This window comes from Ascaphus truei, chromosome 18, assembly GCF_040206685.1.
Source record: "Ascaphus truei isolate aAscTru1 chromosome 18, aAscTru1.hap1, whole genome shotgun sequence".
Lineage (NCBI taxonomy): Eukaryota > Metazoa > Chordata > Amphibia > Anura > Ascaphidae > Ascaphus > Ascaphus truei.
Window position 1 is genome coordinate 28,454,792 of NC_134500.1, and position 16,360 is coordinate 28,471,151.

General features: G+C 69.3%; 1 protein-coding gene across 6 annotated transcripts in view; it reads left to right on the plus strand.

Moving 5' to 3' along the window:
• The window catches only part of SNX22 (sorting nexin 22), a 46,968-nt gene that overhangs the window by 21,558 nt on the left and 9,050 nt on the right, over nt 1-16,360 (plus strand). The gene's annotated exons all lie outside the window — the stretch shown is intronic.

Consider the following 16,360-nt stretch of genomic DNA (forward strand, 5'->3'; position numbering starts at 1 on the left):
AGTGAGCTTATCGCCGGGCGCAGCGCGGGGACAGTGTGCTTATCGCCGGGCGCAGTGCGGGGACAGTGTGCTTATCGCCGGGCGCAGTGCGGGGACAGTGTGCTTATCGCCGGGCGCAGCGCGGGGACAGTGTGCTTATCGCTGGGCGCAGTGCGGGGACAGTGTGCTTATCGCTGGGCGCAGTGCGGGGACAGTGTGCTTATCGCTGGGCGCAGCGCGGGGACAGTGTGCTTATCGCCGGGCGCAGTGCGGGGACAGTGTGCTTATCGCCGGGCGCAGTGCGGGGACAGTGTGCTTATCGCTGGGCGCAGTGCGGGGACAGTGTGCTTATCGCTGGGCGCAGCGCGGGGACAGTGTGCTTATCGCTGGGCGCAGCGCGGGGACAGTGTGCTTATCGCCGGGCGCAGCGCGGGGACAGTGTGCTTATCGCTGGGCGCAGTGCGGGGACAGTGTGCTTATCGCTGGGCGCAGCGCGGGGACAGTGTGCTTATCGCCGGGCGCAGCGCGGGGACAGTGTGCTTATCGCTGGGCGCAGCGCGGGGACAGTGTGCTTATCGCCGGGCGCAGCGCGGGGACAGTGTGCTTATCGCCGGGCGCAGCGCGGGGACAGTGTGCTTATCGCCGGGCGCAGTGCGGGGACAGTGTGCTTATCGCTGGGCGCAGAGCGGGGACAGTGTGCTTATCGCCGGGCGCAGCGCGGGGACAGTGAGCTTATCGCCGGCGCAGTGCGGGGACAGTGTGCTTATCGCCGGGCGCAGCGCGGGGACAGTGTGCTTATCGCCGGCGCAGTGCGGGGACAGTGTGCTTATCGCTGGGCGCAGAGCGGGGACAGTGTGCTTATCGCCGGGCGCAGCGCGGGGACAGTGTGCTTATCGCCGGCGCAGCGCGGGGACAGTGTGCTTATCGCCGGGCGCAGCGCGGGGACAGTGTGCTTATCGCCGGGCGCAGAGCGGGGACAGTGTGCTTATCACAGCGCGGGGACAGTGTGCTTATCGCCGGGCGCAGCGCGGGGACAGTGTGCTTATCGCCGGGCGCAGCGCGGGGACAGTGTGCTTATCGCCGGGCGCAGGGCGGGGACAGTGTGCTTATCACAGCGCGGGGACAGTGTGCTTATCGCCGGGCGCAGCGCGGGGACAGTGAGCTTATCGCCGGGCGCAGAGCGGGGACAGCGTGCTTATCGCCGGGCGCAGAGCGGGGACAGTGAGCTTATCGCCGGGCGCAGAGCGGGGACAGTGTGCTTATCGCTGGGCGCAGCGCGGGGACAGTGTGCTTATCGCCGGGCGCAGCGCGGGGACAGTGTGCTTATCGCCGGGCGCAGCGCGGGGACAGTGAGCTTATCGCTGGGCGCAGTGCGGGGACAGTGTGCTTATCACAGCGCGGGGACAGTGTGCTTATCGCCGGGGTCAGCGCGGGGACAGTGTGCTTATCGCTGGGTGCAGCGCGGGGACAGTGTGCTTATCGCCGGGCGCAGCGCGGGGACAGTGTGCTTATCGCCGGGCACAGTGCGGGGACAGTGAGCTTATCGCCGGGCGCAGCGCGGGGACAGTGTGCTTATCGCCGGGCGCAGCGCGGGGACAGTGTGCTTATCGCCGGGCGCAGAGCGGGGACAGTGTGCTTATCGCCGGGCGCAGTGCGGGGACAGTGTGCTTATCGCCGGGCGCAGTGCGGGGACAGTGTGCTTATCGCCGGGCGCAGCGCGGGGACAGTGTGCTTATCGCCGGGCACAGTGCGGGGACAGTGAGCTTATCGCCGGGCGCAGCGCGGGGACAGTGTGCTTATCGCCGGGCGCAGCGCGGGGACAGTGTGCTTATCGCCGGGCACAGTGCGGGGACAGTGAGCTTATCGCCGGGCGCAGCGCGGGGACAGTGTGCTTATCGCCGGGCGCAGCGCGGGGACAGTGTGCTTATCGCCGGGCACAGTGCGGGGACAGTGAGCTTATCGCCGGGCGCAGCGCGGGGACAGTGTGCTTATCGCTGGGCGCAGTGCGGGGACAGTGTGCTTATCGCTGGGCGCAGTGCGGGGACAGTGTGCTTATCGCTGGGCGCAGCGCGGGGACAGTGTGCTTATCGCCGGGCGCAGTGCGGGGACAGTGTGCTTATCGCCGGGCGCAGTGCGGGGACAGTGTGCTTATCGCTGGGCGCAGCGCGGGGACAGTGTGCTTATCGCCGGGCGCAGCGCGGGGACAGTGTGCTTATCGCCGGGCGCAGCGCGGGGACAGTGTGCTTATCGCCGGGCGCAGTGCGGGGACAGTGTGCTTATCGCTGGGCGCAGAGCGGGGACAGTGTGCTTATCGCCGGGCGCAGCGCGGGGACAGTGTGCTTATCGCCGGCGCAGTGCGGGGACAGTGTGCTTATCGCCGGGCGCAGCGCGGGGACAGTGTGCTTATCGCCGGGCGCAGAGCGGGGACAGTGTGCTTATCGCCGGGCGCAGAGCGGGGACAGTGTGCTTATCGCCGGGCGCAGTGCGGGGACAGTGTGCTTATCGCTGGGCGCAGCGCGGGGACAGTGTGCTTATCGCCGGGCGCAGTGCGGGGACAGTGTGCTTATCGCCGGGCGCAGCGCGGGGACAGTGTGCTTATCGCCGGGCGCAGCGCGGGGACAGCGTGCTTATCGCCGGGCGCAGTGCGGGGACAGTGTGCTTATCGCCGGGCGCAGTGCGGGGACAGTGTGCTTATCGCCGGGCGCAGTGCGGGGACAGTGTGCTTATCGCTGGGCGCAGCGCGGGGACAGTGTGCTTATCGCCGGGCGCAGCGCGGGGACAGTGTGCTTATCGCCGGGCGCAGCGCGGGGACAGTGAGCTTATCGCTGGGCGCAGTGCGGGGACAGTGTGCTTATCGCCGGGCGCAGCGCGGGGACAGTGTGCTTATCGCTGGGCGCAGTGCGGGGACAGTGTGCTTATCGCCGGGCGCAGCGCGGGGACAGTGTGCTTATCGCCGGGCGCAGCGCGGGGACAGTGTGCTTATCGCCGGGCGCAGCGCGGGGACAGTGTGCTTATCGCCGGGCGCAGCGCGGGGACAGTGTGCTTATCGCCGGGCGCAGCGCGGGGACAGTGAGCTTATCGCCGGGCGCAGTGCGGGGACAGTGAGCTTATCGCCGGGCGCAGTGCGGGGACAGTGTGCTTATCGCTGGGCGCAGAGCGGGGACAGTGTGCTTATCGCCGGGCGCAGCGCGGGGACAGTGTGCTTATCGCCGGGCGCAGCGCGGGGACAGTGTGCTTATCGCCGGGCGCAGCGCGGGGACAGTGTGCTTATCGCTGGGTGCAGTGCGGGGACAGTGAGCTTATCGCCGGGTGCAGTGCGGGGACAGTGAGCTTATCGCCGGGTGCAGCGCGGGGACAGTGTGCTTATCGCCGGGTGCAGTGCGGGGACAGTGAGCTTATCGCCGGGTGCAGTGCGGGGACAGTGAGCTTATCGCCGGGTGCAGCGCGGGGACAGTGTGCTTATCGCTGGGCGCAGCGCGGGGACAGTGAGCTTATCGCTGGGCGCAGCGCGGGGACAGTGAGCTTATCGCTGGGCGCAGCGCGGGGACAGTGTGCTTATCGCCGGGCGCAGCGCGGGGACAGTGAGCTTATCGCTGGGCGCAGCGCGGGGACAGTGTGCTTATCGCTGGGCGCAGCGCGGGGACTGTGTGCTTATCGCCGGGCGCAGCGCGGGGACAGTGTGCTTATCGCCGGGTGCAGCGCGGGGACAGTGTGCTTATCGCCGGGCGCAGTGCGGGGACAGTGTGCTTATCGCCGGGCGCAGCGCGGGGACAGTGTGCTTATCGCCGGGCGCAGCGCGGGGACAGTGTGCTTATCGCTGGGCGCAGCGCGGGGGACAGTGTGCTTATCGCTGGGCGCAGCGCGGGGACAGTGTGCTTATCGCCGGGCGCAGCGCGGGGACAGTGTGCTTATCGCTGGGCGCAGCGCGGGGACAGTGAGCTTATCGCCGGGCGCAGCGCGGGGACAGTGTGCTTATCGCCGGGCGCAGCGCGGGGACAGTGAGCTTATCGCCGGGCGCAGCGCAGGGACAGTGTGCTTATCGCCGGGCGCAGCGCGGGGACAGTGTGCTTATCGCCGGGCGCAGCGCGGGGACAGTGTGCTTATCGCCGGGCGCAGCGCGGGGACAGTGTGCTTATCGCCGGGCGCAGCGCGGGGACAGTGTGCTTATCGCCGGGCGCAGCGCGGGGACAGTGAGCTTATCGCCGGGCGCAGCGCGGGGACAGTGTGCTTATCGCCGGGCGCAGCGCGGGGACAGTGTGCTTATCGCTGGGCGCAGAGCGGGGACAGTGTGCTTATCGCCGGGCGCAGCGCGGGGACAGTGTGCTTATCGCCGGGCGCAGCGCGGGGACAGTGTGCTTATCGCCGGGCGCAGCGCGGGGACAGTGTGCTTATCGCTGGGCGCAGAGCGGGGACAGTGTGCTTATCGCTGGGCGCAGCGCGGGGACAGTGTGCTTATCGCCGGGCGCAGCGCGGGGACAGTGTGCTTATCGCCGGGCGCAGCGCGGGGACAGTGTGCTTATCGCCGGGCGCAGCGCGGGGACAGTGTGCTTATCGCCGGGCGCAGCGCGGGGACAGTGTGCTTATCGCCGGGCGCAGGGCGGGGACAGTGTGCTTATCGCCGGGCGCAGCGCGGGGACAGTGTGCTTATCGCCGGGCGCAGCGCGGGGACAGTGAGCTTATCGCTGGGCGCAGTGCGGGGACAGTGTGCTTATCGCTGGGCGCAGAGCGGGGACAGTGTGCTTATCGCTGGGCGCAGTGCGGGGACAGTGTGCTTATCGCCGGGCGCAGCGCGGGGACAGTGTGCTTATCGCTGGGCGCAGCGCGGGGACAGTGTGCTTATCGCCGGGCGCAGCGCGGGGACAGTGTGCTTATCGCCGGGCGCAGTGCGGGGACAGTGAGCTTATCGCCGGGCGCAGTGCGGGGACAGTGTGCTTATCGCCGGGCGCAGAGCGGGGACAGTGTGCTTATCGCCGGGCGCAGCGCGGGGACAGTGTGCTTATCGCTGGGCGCAGTGCGGGGACAGTGTGCTTATCGCCGGGCGCAGCGCGGGGGGGACAGTGTGCTTATCGCCGGGCGCAGCGCGGGGGGGACAGTGTGCTTATCGCCGGGCGCAGCGCGGGGACAGTGTGCTTATCGCCGGGCGCAGCGCGGGGACAGTGTGCTTATCGCCGGGGTCAGCGCGGGGACAGTGTGCTTATCGCCGGGCACAGCGCGGGGACAGTGTGCTTATCGCTGGGCGCAGCGCGGGGACAGTGTGCTTATCGCTGGGCGCAGTGCGGGGACAGTGTGCTTATCGCCGGGCACAGCGCGGGGACAGTGTGCTTATCGCCGGGCGCAGCGCGGGGACAGTGTGCTTATCGCTGGGCGCAGTGCGGGGACAGTGTGCTTATCGCCGGGCGCAGCGCGGGGACAGTGTGCTTATCGCCGGGCGCAGCGCGGGGACAGTGTGCTTATCGCCGGGGTCAGCGCGGGGACAGTGTGCTTATCGCCGGGCACAGCGCGGGGACAGTGTGCTTATCGCTGGGCGCAGCGCGGGGACAGTGTGCTTATCGCTGGGCGCAGTGCGGGGACAGTGTGCTTATCGCCGGGCGCAGCGCGGGGACAGTGTGCTTATCGCCGGGCGCAGCGCGGGGACAGTGTGCTTATCGCCGGGCGCAGCGCGGGGACAGTGTGCTTATCGCCGGGCGCAGCGCGGGGACAGTGTGCTTATCGCCGGGCGCAGCGCGGGGACAGTGAGCTTATCGCCGGGCGCAGCGCGGGGACAGTGAGCTTATCGCCGGGCGCAGCGCGGGGACAGTGTGCTTATCGCCGGGCGCAGCGCGGGGACAGTGAGCTTATCGCCGGGCGCAGTGCGGGGACAGTGTGCTTATCGCTGGGCGCAGTGCGGGGACAGTGTGCTTATCGCTGGGCGCAGCGCGGGGACAGTGTGCTTATCGCCGGGCGCAGCGCGGGGACAGTGTGCTTATCGCTGGGCGCAGCGCGGTGACAGTGTGCTTATCGCCGGGCGCAGCGCGGGGACAGTGTGCTTATCGCCGGGCGCAGCGCGGGGACAGTGTGCTTATCGCTGGGTGCAGCGCGGGGACAGTGAGCTTATCGCTGGGCGCAGTGCGGGGACAGTGTGCTTATCGCCGGGCGCAGTGCGGGGACAGTGTGCTTATCACAGCGCGGGGACAGTGTGCTTATCGCCGGGCGCAGTGCGGGGACAGTGTGCTTATCGCCGGGCGCAGCGCGGGGACAGTGTGCTTATCGCTGGGCGCAGCGCGGGGACAGTGTGCTTATCGCCGGGCGCAGCGCGGGGACAGTGTGCTTATCGCTGGGCGCAGCGCGGGGACAGTGTGCTTATCGCCGGGCGCAGCGCGGGGACAGTGTGCTTATCGCTGGGCGCAGTGCGGGGACAGTGTGCTTATCGCTGGGCGCAGTGCGGGGACAGTGTGCTTATCGCTGGGCGCAGCGCGGGGACAGTGAGCTTATCGCTGGGCGCAGCGCGGGGACAGTGTGCTTATCGCCGGGCGCAGAGCGGGGACAGTGTGCTTATCGCCGGGCGCAGCGCGGGGACAGTGTGCTTATCGCTGGGCGCAGTGCGGGGACAGTGTGCTTATCGCTGGGCGCAGTGCGGGGACAGTGTGCTTATCGCTGGGCGCAGCGCGGGGACAGTGAGCTTATCGCTGGGCGCAGCGCGGGGACAGTGTGCTTATCGCCGGGCGCAGAGCGGGGACAGTGTGCTTATCGCCGGGCGCAGCGCGGGGACAGTGTGCTTATCGCTGGGCGCAGCGCGGGGACAGTGAGCTTATCGCTGGGCGCAGAGCGGGGACAGTGTGCTTATCGCCGGGCGCAGCGCGGGGACAGTGTGCTTATCGCCGGGCGCAGTGCGGGGACAGTGTGCTTATCGCTGGGCGCAGCGCGGGGACAGTGTGCTTATCGCCGGGCGCAGTGCGGGGACAGTGTGCTTATCGCCGGGCGCAGTGCGGGGACAGTGTGCTTATCGCCGGGCGCAGCGCGGGGACAGTGTGCTTATCGCCGGGCGCAGTGCGGGGACAGTGTGCTTATCGCCGGGCGCAGCGCGGGGACAGTGTGCTTATCACCGGGCGCAGCGCGGGGACAGTGTGCTTATCGCTGGGCGCAGCGCGGGGACAGTGTGCTTATCGCCGGGCGCAGCGCGGGGACAGTGAGCTTATCGCCGGGCACAGCGCGGGGACAGTGTGCTTATCGCCGGGCGCAGTGCGGGGACAGTGTGCTTATCGCCGGGCGCAGTGCGGGGACAGTGTGCTTATCGCCGGGCGCAGAGCGGGGACAGTGTGCTTATCGCCGGGCGCAGCGCGGGGACAGTGTGCTTATCGCTGGGCGCAGCGCGGGGACAGTGTGCTTATCGCCGGGGTCAGCGCGGGGACAGCGTGCTTATCGCCGGGCGCAGCGCGGGGACAGTGAGCTTATCGCCGGGCGCAGCGCGGGGACAGTGTGCTTATCGCCGGGCGCAGCGCGGGGACAGTGAGCTTATCGCCGGGCGCAGTGCGGGGACAGTGTGCTTATCGCTGGGCGCAGAGCGGGGACAGTGTGCTTATCGCCGGGCGCAGCGCGGGGACAGTGTGCTTATCGCCGGGGTCAGCGCGGGGACAGTGAGCTTATCGCTGGGCGCAGCGCGGGGACAGTGTGCTTATCGCCGGGCGCAGCGCGGGGACAGTGAGCTTATCGCCGGGCGCAGCGCGGGGACAGTGTGCTTATCGCCGGGCGCAGAGCGGGGACAGTGTGCTTATCGCTGGGCGCAGCGCGGGGACAGTGTGCTTATCGCCGGGCGCAGCGCGGGGACAGTGTGCTTATCGCCGGGCGCAGCGCGGGGACAGTGTGCTTATCGCCGGGCGCAGCGCGGGGACAGTGAGCTTATCGCTGGGCGCAGCGCGGGGACAGTGTGCTTATCGCCGGGGTCAGCGCGGGGACAGTGTGCTTATCGCTGGGCGCAGCGCGGGGACAGTGTGCTTATCGCTGGGCGCAGCGCGGGGACAGTGTGCTTATCGCCGGGGTCAGCGCGGGGACAGTGTGCTTATCGCCGGGGTCAGCGCGGGGACAGTGTGCTTATCGCTGGGCGCAGTGCGGGGACAGTGTGCTTATCGCCGGGTGCAGCGCGGGGACAGTGTGCTTATCGCCGGGCGCAGCGCGGGGACAGTGTGCTTATCGCCGGGCGCAGCGCGGGGACAGTGAGCTTATCGCTGGGCGCAGAGCGGGGACAGTGTGCTTATCGCTGGGCGCAGAGCGGGGACAGTGTGCTTATCGCCGGGCGCAGCGTGGGGACAGTGAGCTTATCGCCGGGCGCAGCGCGGGGACAGTGTGCTTATCGCCGGGCGCAGAGCGGGGACAGTGTGCTTATCGCTGGGCGCAGAGCGGGGACAGTGTGCTTATCGCCGGGCGCAGCGTGGGGACAGTGAGCTTATCGCCGGGCGCAGCGCGGGGACAGTGAGCTTATCGCTGGGCGCAGAGCGGGGACAGTGTGCTTATCGCCGGGCGCAGCGTGGGGACAGTGAGCTTATCGCCGGGCGCAGCGCGGGGACAGTGTGCTTATCGCCGGGCGCAGTGCGGGGACAGTGTGCTTATCGCCGGGCGCAGTGCGGGGACAGTGTGCTTATCGCCGGGCGCAGCGCGGGGACAGTGTGCTTATCGCTGGGCGCAGCGCGGGGACAGTGTGCTTATCGCCGGGTGCAGCGCGGGGACAGTGAGCTTATCGCCGGGCGCAGCGCGGGGACAGTGTGCTTATCGCTGGGCGCAGCGCGGGGACAGTGTGCTTATCGCTGGGCGCAGCGCGGGGACAGTGAGCTTATCGCCGGGCGCAGCGCGGGGACAGTGTGCTTATCGCTGGGCGCAGCGCGGGGACAGTGTGCTTATCGCTGGGCGCAGTGCGGGGACAGTGTGCTTATCGCTGGGCGCAGCGCGGGGACAGTGTGCTTATCGCCGGGCGCAGAGCGGGGACAGTGTGCTTATCGCTGGGCGCAGCGCGGGGACAGTGTGCTTATCGCCGGGCGCAGCGCGGGGACAGTGTGCTTATCGCTGGGCGCAGCGCGGGGACAGTGTGCTTATCGCCGGGGTCAGCGCGGGGACAGTGTGCTTATCGCCGGGCGCAGCGCGGGGACAGTGTGCTTATCGCCGGGCGCAGTGCGGGGACAGTGTGCTTATCGCCGGGCGCAGCGCGGGGACAGTGTGCTTATCGCCGGGCGCAGTGCGGGGACAGTGTGCTTATCGCTGGGCGCAGCGCGGGGACAGTGTGCTTATCGCCGGGCGCAGCGCGGGGACAGTGAGCTTATCGCTGGGCGCAGAGCGGGGACAGTGTGCTTATCGCCGGGCGCAGTGCGGGGACAGTGTGCTTATCGCCGGGCGCAGCGCGGGGACAGTGTGCTTATCGCTGGGCGCAGCGCGGGGACAGTGTGCTTATCGCCGGGCGCAGCGCGGGGACAGTGAGCTTATCGCCGGGCGCAGCGCGGGGACAGTGTGCTTATCGCTGGGCGCAGCGCGGGGACAGTGTGCTTATCGCTGGGCGCAGCGCGGGGACAGTGAGCTTATCGCCGGGCGCAGCGCGGGGACAGTGTGCTTATCGCTGGGCGCAGCGCGGGGACAGTGTGCTTATCGCTGGGCGCAGCGCGGGGACAGTGTGCTTATCGCTGGGCGCAGCGCGGGGACAGTGTGCTTATCGCCGGGCGCAGAGCGGGGACAGTGTGCTTATCGCCGGGCGCAGCGCGGGGACAGTGTGCTTATCGCCGGGTGCAGCGCGGGGACAGTGAGCTTATCGCTGGGCGCAGCGCGGGGACAGTGAGCTTATCGCTGGGCGCAGAGCGGGGACAGTGTGCTTATCGCTGGGCGCAGCGCGGGGACAGTGTGCTTATCGCTGGGCGCAGCGCGGGGACAGTGTGCTTATCGCCGGGCGCAGCGCGGGGACAGTGTGCTTATCGCCGGGCGCAGTGCGGGGACAGTGTGCTTATCGCCGGGCGCAGCGCGGGGACAGTGTGCTTATCGCTGGGCGCAGCGCGGGGACAGTGTGCTTATCGCCGGGCGCAGTGCGGGGACAGTGTGCTTATCGCCGGGCGCAGTGCGGGGACAGTGTGCTTATCGCCGGGCGCAGTGCGGGGACAGTGTGCTTATCGCCGGGCGCAGCGCGGGGACAGTGTGCTTATCGCCGGGCGCAGAGCGGGGACAGTGTGCTTATCGCCGGGCGCAGCGCGGGGACAGTGTGCTTATCGCCGGGTGCAGCGCGGGGACAGTGAGCTTATCGCCGGGCGCAGTGCGGGGACAGTGTGCTTATCGCTGGGCGCAGCGCGGGGACAGTGTGCTTATCGCCGGACGCAGCGCGGGGACAGTGTGCTTATCGCCGGGCGCAGTGCGGGGACAGTGTGCTTATCGCCGGGCGCAGCGCGGGGACAGTGAGCTTATCGCCGGGCGCAGCGCGGGGACAGTGTGCTTATCGCCGGGCGCAGTGCGGGGACAGTGTGCTTATCGCCGGGCGCAGCGCGGGGACAGTGTGCTTATCGCCGGGCGCAGCGCGGGGACAGTGTGCTTATCGCTGGGCGCAGTGCGGGGACAGTGTGCTTATCGCCGGGCGCAGCGCGGGGACAGTGTGCTTATCGCCGGGCGCAGCGCGGGGACAGTGAGCTTATCGCCGGGCGCAGCGCGGGGACAGTGAGCTTATCGCCGGGCGCAGTGCGGGGACAGTGTGCTTATCGCTGGGCGCAGTGCGGGGACAGTGTGCTTATCGCCGGGCGCAGCGCGGGGACAGTGTGCTTATCGCTGGGCGCAGTGCGGGGACAGTGTGCTTATCGCCGGGCGCAGCGCGGGGACAGTGTGCTTATCGCCGGGCGCAGCGCGGGGACAGTGAGCTTATCGCTGGGCGCAGCGCGGGGACAGTGAGCTTATCGCCGGGCGCAGCGCGGGGACAGTGTGCTTATCGCCGGGCGCAGCGCGGGGACAGTGAGCTTATCGCCGGGCGCAGTGCGGGGACAGTGTGCTTATCGCTGGGCGCAGCGCGGGGACAGTGAGCTTATCGCTGGGCGCAGCGCGGGGACAGTGTGCTTATCGCTGGGCGCAGCGCGGGGACAGTGTGCTTATCGCCGGGCGCAGCGCGGGGACAGTGTGCTTATCGCTGGGCGCAGCGCGGGGACAGTGTGCTTATCGCCGGGCGCAGAGCGGGGACAGTGTGCTTATCGCTGGGCGCAGTGCGGGGACAGTGAGCTTATCGCCGGGCGCAGCGCGGGGACAGTGTGCTTATCGCCGGGCGCAGTGTGGGGACAGTGTGCTTATCGCCGGGCGCAGCGCGGGGACAGTGTGCTTATCGCCGGGCGCAGTGCGGGGACAGTGTGCTTATCGCCGGGCGCAGCGCGGGGACAGTGTGCTTATCGCCGGGCGCAGTGTGGGGACAGTGTGCTTATCGCCGGGCGCAGCGCGGGGACAGTGTGCTTATCGCCGGGCGCAGTGCGGGGACAGTGTGCTTATCGCCGGGCGCAGCGCGGGGACAGTGAGCTTATCGCTGGGCGCAGCGCGGGGACAGTGTGCTTATCGCCGGGCGCAGCGCGGGGACAGTGAGCTTATCGCCAGGCGCAGCGCGGGGACAGTGTGCTTATCGCTGGGCGCAGCGCGGGGACAGTGTGCTTATCGCCGGGCGCAGTGCGGGGACAGTGAGCTTATCGCCGGGCGCAGCGCGGGGACAGTGAGCTTATCGCTGGGCGCAGCGCGGGGACAGTGTGCTTATCGCCGGGGTCAGCGCGGGGACAGTGTGCTTATCGCTGGGCGCAGCGCGGGGACAGTGAGCTTATCGCCGGGCGCAGCGCGGGGACAGTGTGCTTATCGCCGGGCGCAGCGCGGGGACAGTGTGCTTATCGCTGGGCGCAGTGCGGGGACAGTGTGCTTATCGCCGGGCGCAGCGCGGGGACAGTGTGCTTATCGCCGGGCGCAGCGCGGGGACAGTGTGCTTATCGCTGGGCGCAGCGCGGGGACAGTGTGCTTATCGCCGGGCGCAGCGCGGGGACAGTGTGCTTATCGCCGGGCGCAGCGCGGGGACAGTGTGCTTATCGCCGGGCGCAGCGCGGGGACAGTGTGCTTATCGCCGGGCGCAGCGCGGGGACAGTGTGCTTATCGCCGGGCGCAGCGCGGGGACAGTGTGCTTATCGCTGGGCGCAGCGCGGGGACAGTGTGCTTATCGCTGGGCGCAGCGCGGGGACAGTGTGCTTATCGCCGGGCGCAGTGCGGGGACAGTGTGCTTATCGCCGGGCGCAGCGCGGGGACAGTGAGCTTATCGCTGGGCGCAGCGCGGGGACAGTGTGCTTATCGCCGGGCGCAGCGCGGGGACAGTGTGCTTATCGCCGGGCGCAGCGCGGGGACAGTGTGCTTATCGCTGGGCGCAGCGCGGGGACAGTGTGCTTATCGCCGGGCGCAGCGCGGGGACAGTGTGCTTATCGCTGGGCGCAGCGCGGGGACAGTGTGCTTATCGCCGGGCGCAGCGCGGGGACAGTGTGCTTATCGCCGGGCGCAGCGCGGGGACAGTGTGCTTATCGCTGGGCGCAGCGCGGGGACAGTGTGCTTATCGCCGGGCGCAGCGCGGGGACAGTGTGCTTATCGCCGGGCGCAGCGCGGGGACAGTGTGCTTATCGCCGGGCGCAGCGCGGGGACAGTGTGCTTATCGCCGGGCGCAGTGCGGGGACAGTGTGCTTATCGCTGGGCGCAGCGCGGGGACAGTGTGCTTATCGCCGGGCGCAGTGCGGGGACAGTGTGCTTATCGCTGGGCGCAGCGCGGGGACAGTGAGCTTATCGCCGGGCGCAGTGCGGGGACAGTGTGCTTATCGCTGGGCGCAGTGCGGGGACAGTGTGCTTATCGCCGGGCGCAGCGCGGGGACAGTGTGCTTATCGCTGGGCGCAGTGCGGGGACAGTGTGCTTATCGCCGGGCGCAGCGCGGGGACAGTGTGCTTATCGCCGGGCGCAGCGCGGGGACAGTGAGCTTATCGCTGGGCGCAGCGCGGGGACAGTGAGCTTATCGCCGGGCGCAGCGCGGGGACAGTGTGCTTATCGCCGGGCGCAGCGCGGGGACAGTGAGCTTATCGCCGGGCGCAGTGCGGGGACAGTGTGCTTATCGCTGGGCGCAGCGCGGGGACAGTGTGCTTATCGCTGGGCGCAGCGCGGGGACAGTGTGCTTATCGCTGGGCGCAGCGCGGGGACAGTGAGCTTATCGCTGGGCGCAGCGCGGGGACAGTGTGCTTATCGCTGGGCGCAGCGCGGGGACAGTGTGCTTATCGCTGGGCGCAGCGCGGGGACAGTGTGCTTATCGCCGGGCGCAGTGCGGGGACAGTGTGCTTATCGCCGGGCGCAGCGCGGGGACAGTGAGCTTATCGCCGGGCGCAGCGCGGGGACAGTGAGCTTATCGCCGGGCGCAGTGCGGGGACAGTGTGATTATCGCCGGGCGCAGTGCGGGGACAGTGTGCTTATCGCCGGGCGCAGCGCGGGGACAGTGTGCTTATCGCCGGGCGCAGCGCGGGGACAGTGTGCTTATCGCCGGGCGCAGCGCGGGGACAGTGTGCTTATCGCCGGGCGCAGTGCGGGGACAGTGTGCTTATCGCTGGGCGCAGCGCGGGGACTGTGTGCTTATCGCCGGGCGCAGCGCGGGGACAGTGAGCTTATCGCCGGGCACAGTGCGGGGACAGTGTGCTTATCACCGGGCGCAGCGCGGGGACAGTGAGCTTATCGCCGGGCACAGTGCGGGGACAGTGAGCTTATCGCCGGGCGCAGCGCGGGGACAGTGTGCTTATCGCCGGGCGCAGTGCGGGGACAGTGTGCTTATCACCGGGCGCAGCGCGGGGACAGTGAGCTTATCGCCGGGCACAGTGCGGGGACAGTGAGCTTATCGCCGGGCGCAGCGCGGGGACAGTGAGCTTATCGCCGGGCGCAGCGCGGGGACAGTGTGCTTATCACCGGGCGCAGCGCGGGGACAGTGAGCTTATCGCCGGGCGCAGCGCGGGGACAGTGTGCTTATCGCCGGGCGCAGTGCGGGGACAGTGAGCTTATCGCCGGGCACAGTGCGGGGACAGTGAGCTTATCGCCGGGCGCAGAGCGGGGACAGTGTGCTTATCGCTGGGCGCAGTGCGGGGACAGTGAGCTTATCGCCGGGCACAGTGCGGGGACAGTGAGCTTATCGCCGGGCACAGTGCGGGGACAGTGAGCTTATCGCCGGGCACAGTGCGGGGACAGTGAGCTTATCGCCGGGCGCAGAGCGGGGACAGTGTGCTTATCGCTGGGCGCAGTGCGGGGACAGTGTGCTTATCACCGGGCGCAGCGCGGGGACAGTGAGCTTATCGCCGGGCACAGTGCGGGGACAGTGTGCTTATCGCTGGGCGCAGCGCGGGGACAGTGTGCTTATCGCCGGGCGCAGTGCGGGGACAGTGTGCTTATCGCTGGGCGCAGCGCGGGGACAGTGTGCTTATCGCCGGGCGCAGCGCGGGGACAGCGTGCTTATCGCTGGGCGCAGCGCGGGGACAGTGTGCTTATCGCCGGGCCCAGTGCGGGGACAGTGTGCTTATCGCTGGGCGCAGCGCGGGGACAGTGTGCTTATCGCCGGGCGCAGTGCGGGGACAGTGTGCTTATCGCCGGGCGCAGCGCGGGGACAGTGTGCTTATCGCTGGGCGCAGCGCGGGGACAGTGTGCTTATCGCCGGGCGCAGCGCGGGGACAGTGTGCTTATCGCCGGGCGCAGCGCGGGGACAGTGTGCTTATCGCTGGGCGCAGCGCGGGGACAGTGTGCTTATCGCCGGGCGCAGCGCGGGGACAGTGAGCTTATCGCCGGGCGCAGGGCGGGGACAGTGTGCTTATCGCCGGGCGCAGGGCGGGGACAGTGTGCTTATCGCTGGGCGCAGTGCGGGGACAGTGTGCTTATCGCCGGGCGCAGTGCGGGGACAGTGTGCTTATCGCCGGGCGCAGTGCGGGGACAGTGAGCTTATCGCCGGGCGCAGTGCGGGGACAGTGAGCTTATCGCCGGGCGCAGGGCGGGGACAGTGTGCTTATCGCTGGGCGCAGCGCGGGGACAGTGTGCTTATCGCTGGGCGCAGCGCGGGGACAGTGAGCTTATCGCCGGGCGCAGCGCGGGGACAGTGTGCTTATCGCCGGGCGCAGCGCGGGGACAGTGTGCTTATCGCTGGGCGCAGCGCGGGGACAGTGAGCTTATCGCTGGGCGCAGCGCGGGGACAGTGTGCTTATCGCTGGGCGCAGCGCGGGGACAGTGTGCTTATCGCCGGGCGCAGCGCGGGGACAGTGTGCTTATCGCCGGGCGCAGAGCGGGGACAGTGTGCTTATCGCCGGGCGCAGCGCGGGGACAGTGTGCTTATCGCCGGGCGCAGCGTGGGGACAGTGTGATTATCGCCGGACGCAGCGCGGGGACAGTGAGCTTATCGCCGGGCGCAGCGCGGGGACAGTGTGCTTATCGCCGGGCGCAGCGCGGGGACAGTGAGCTTATCGCCGGGCGCAGCGCGGGGACAGTGTGCTTATCGGCGGGCGCAGTGCGGGGACAGTGTGCTTATCGCCGGGCGCAGCGCGGGGACAGTGTGCTTATCGCCGGGCGCAGCGCGGGGACAGTGTGCTTATCGCCGGGCGCAGCGCGGGGACAGTGAGCTTATCGCCGGGCGCAGCGCGGGGACAGTGTGCTTATCGCTGGGCGCAGTGCGGGGACAGTGTGCTTATCGCCGGGCGCAGCGCGGGGACAGTGTGCTTATCGCCGGGCGCAGCGCGGGGACAGTGTGCTTATCGCCGGGCGCAGCGCGGGGACAGTGTGCTTATCGCCGGGCGCAGCGCGGGGACAGTGTGCTTATCGCCGGGCGCAGAGCGGGGACAGTGAGCTTATCGCCGGGCGCAGCGCGGGGACAGTGTGCTTATCGCCGGGCGCAGCGCGGGGACAGTGTGCTTATCGCCGGGCGCAGAGCGGGGACAGTGTGCTTATCGCCGGCGCAGCGCGGGGACAGTGTGCTTATCGCTGGGCGCAGGGCGGGGACAGTGTGCTTATCACAGCGCGGGGACAGTGTGCTTATCGCTGGGCGCAGGGCGGGGACAGTGTGCTTATCGCCGGCGCAGCGCGGGGACAGTGTGCTTAATTTATCTTTTCAAAAATCTGCCGCGCGGTCGCTCTGCATCGCTGGCGCGGTCGCTCTGCATCGCTGGCGCAGTCGCGCCCGGTATGGGCAGCCTCATAGGGAAGAACTCTTTTGTCGCGAGCACTATAATCTCAGCCTACGGCAGAGGCGGCATCTCCAGTCCTCGAGCCAACAGCAGGTCAGGTTTCCTGTGCTGAAGCAGGGATATCCTTAAATCTGACCCCTTGGCCGCCCTTGGACTGCAGTTGCCCACCCGTTATAAAGGTGTTATAAAAAAATCGGCACAG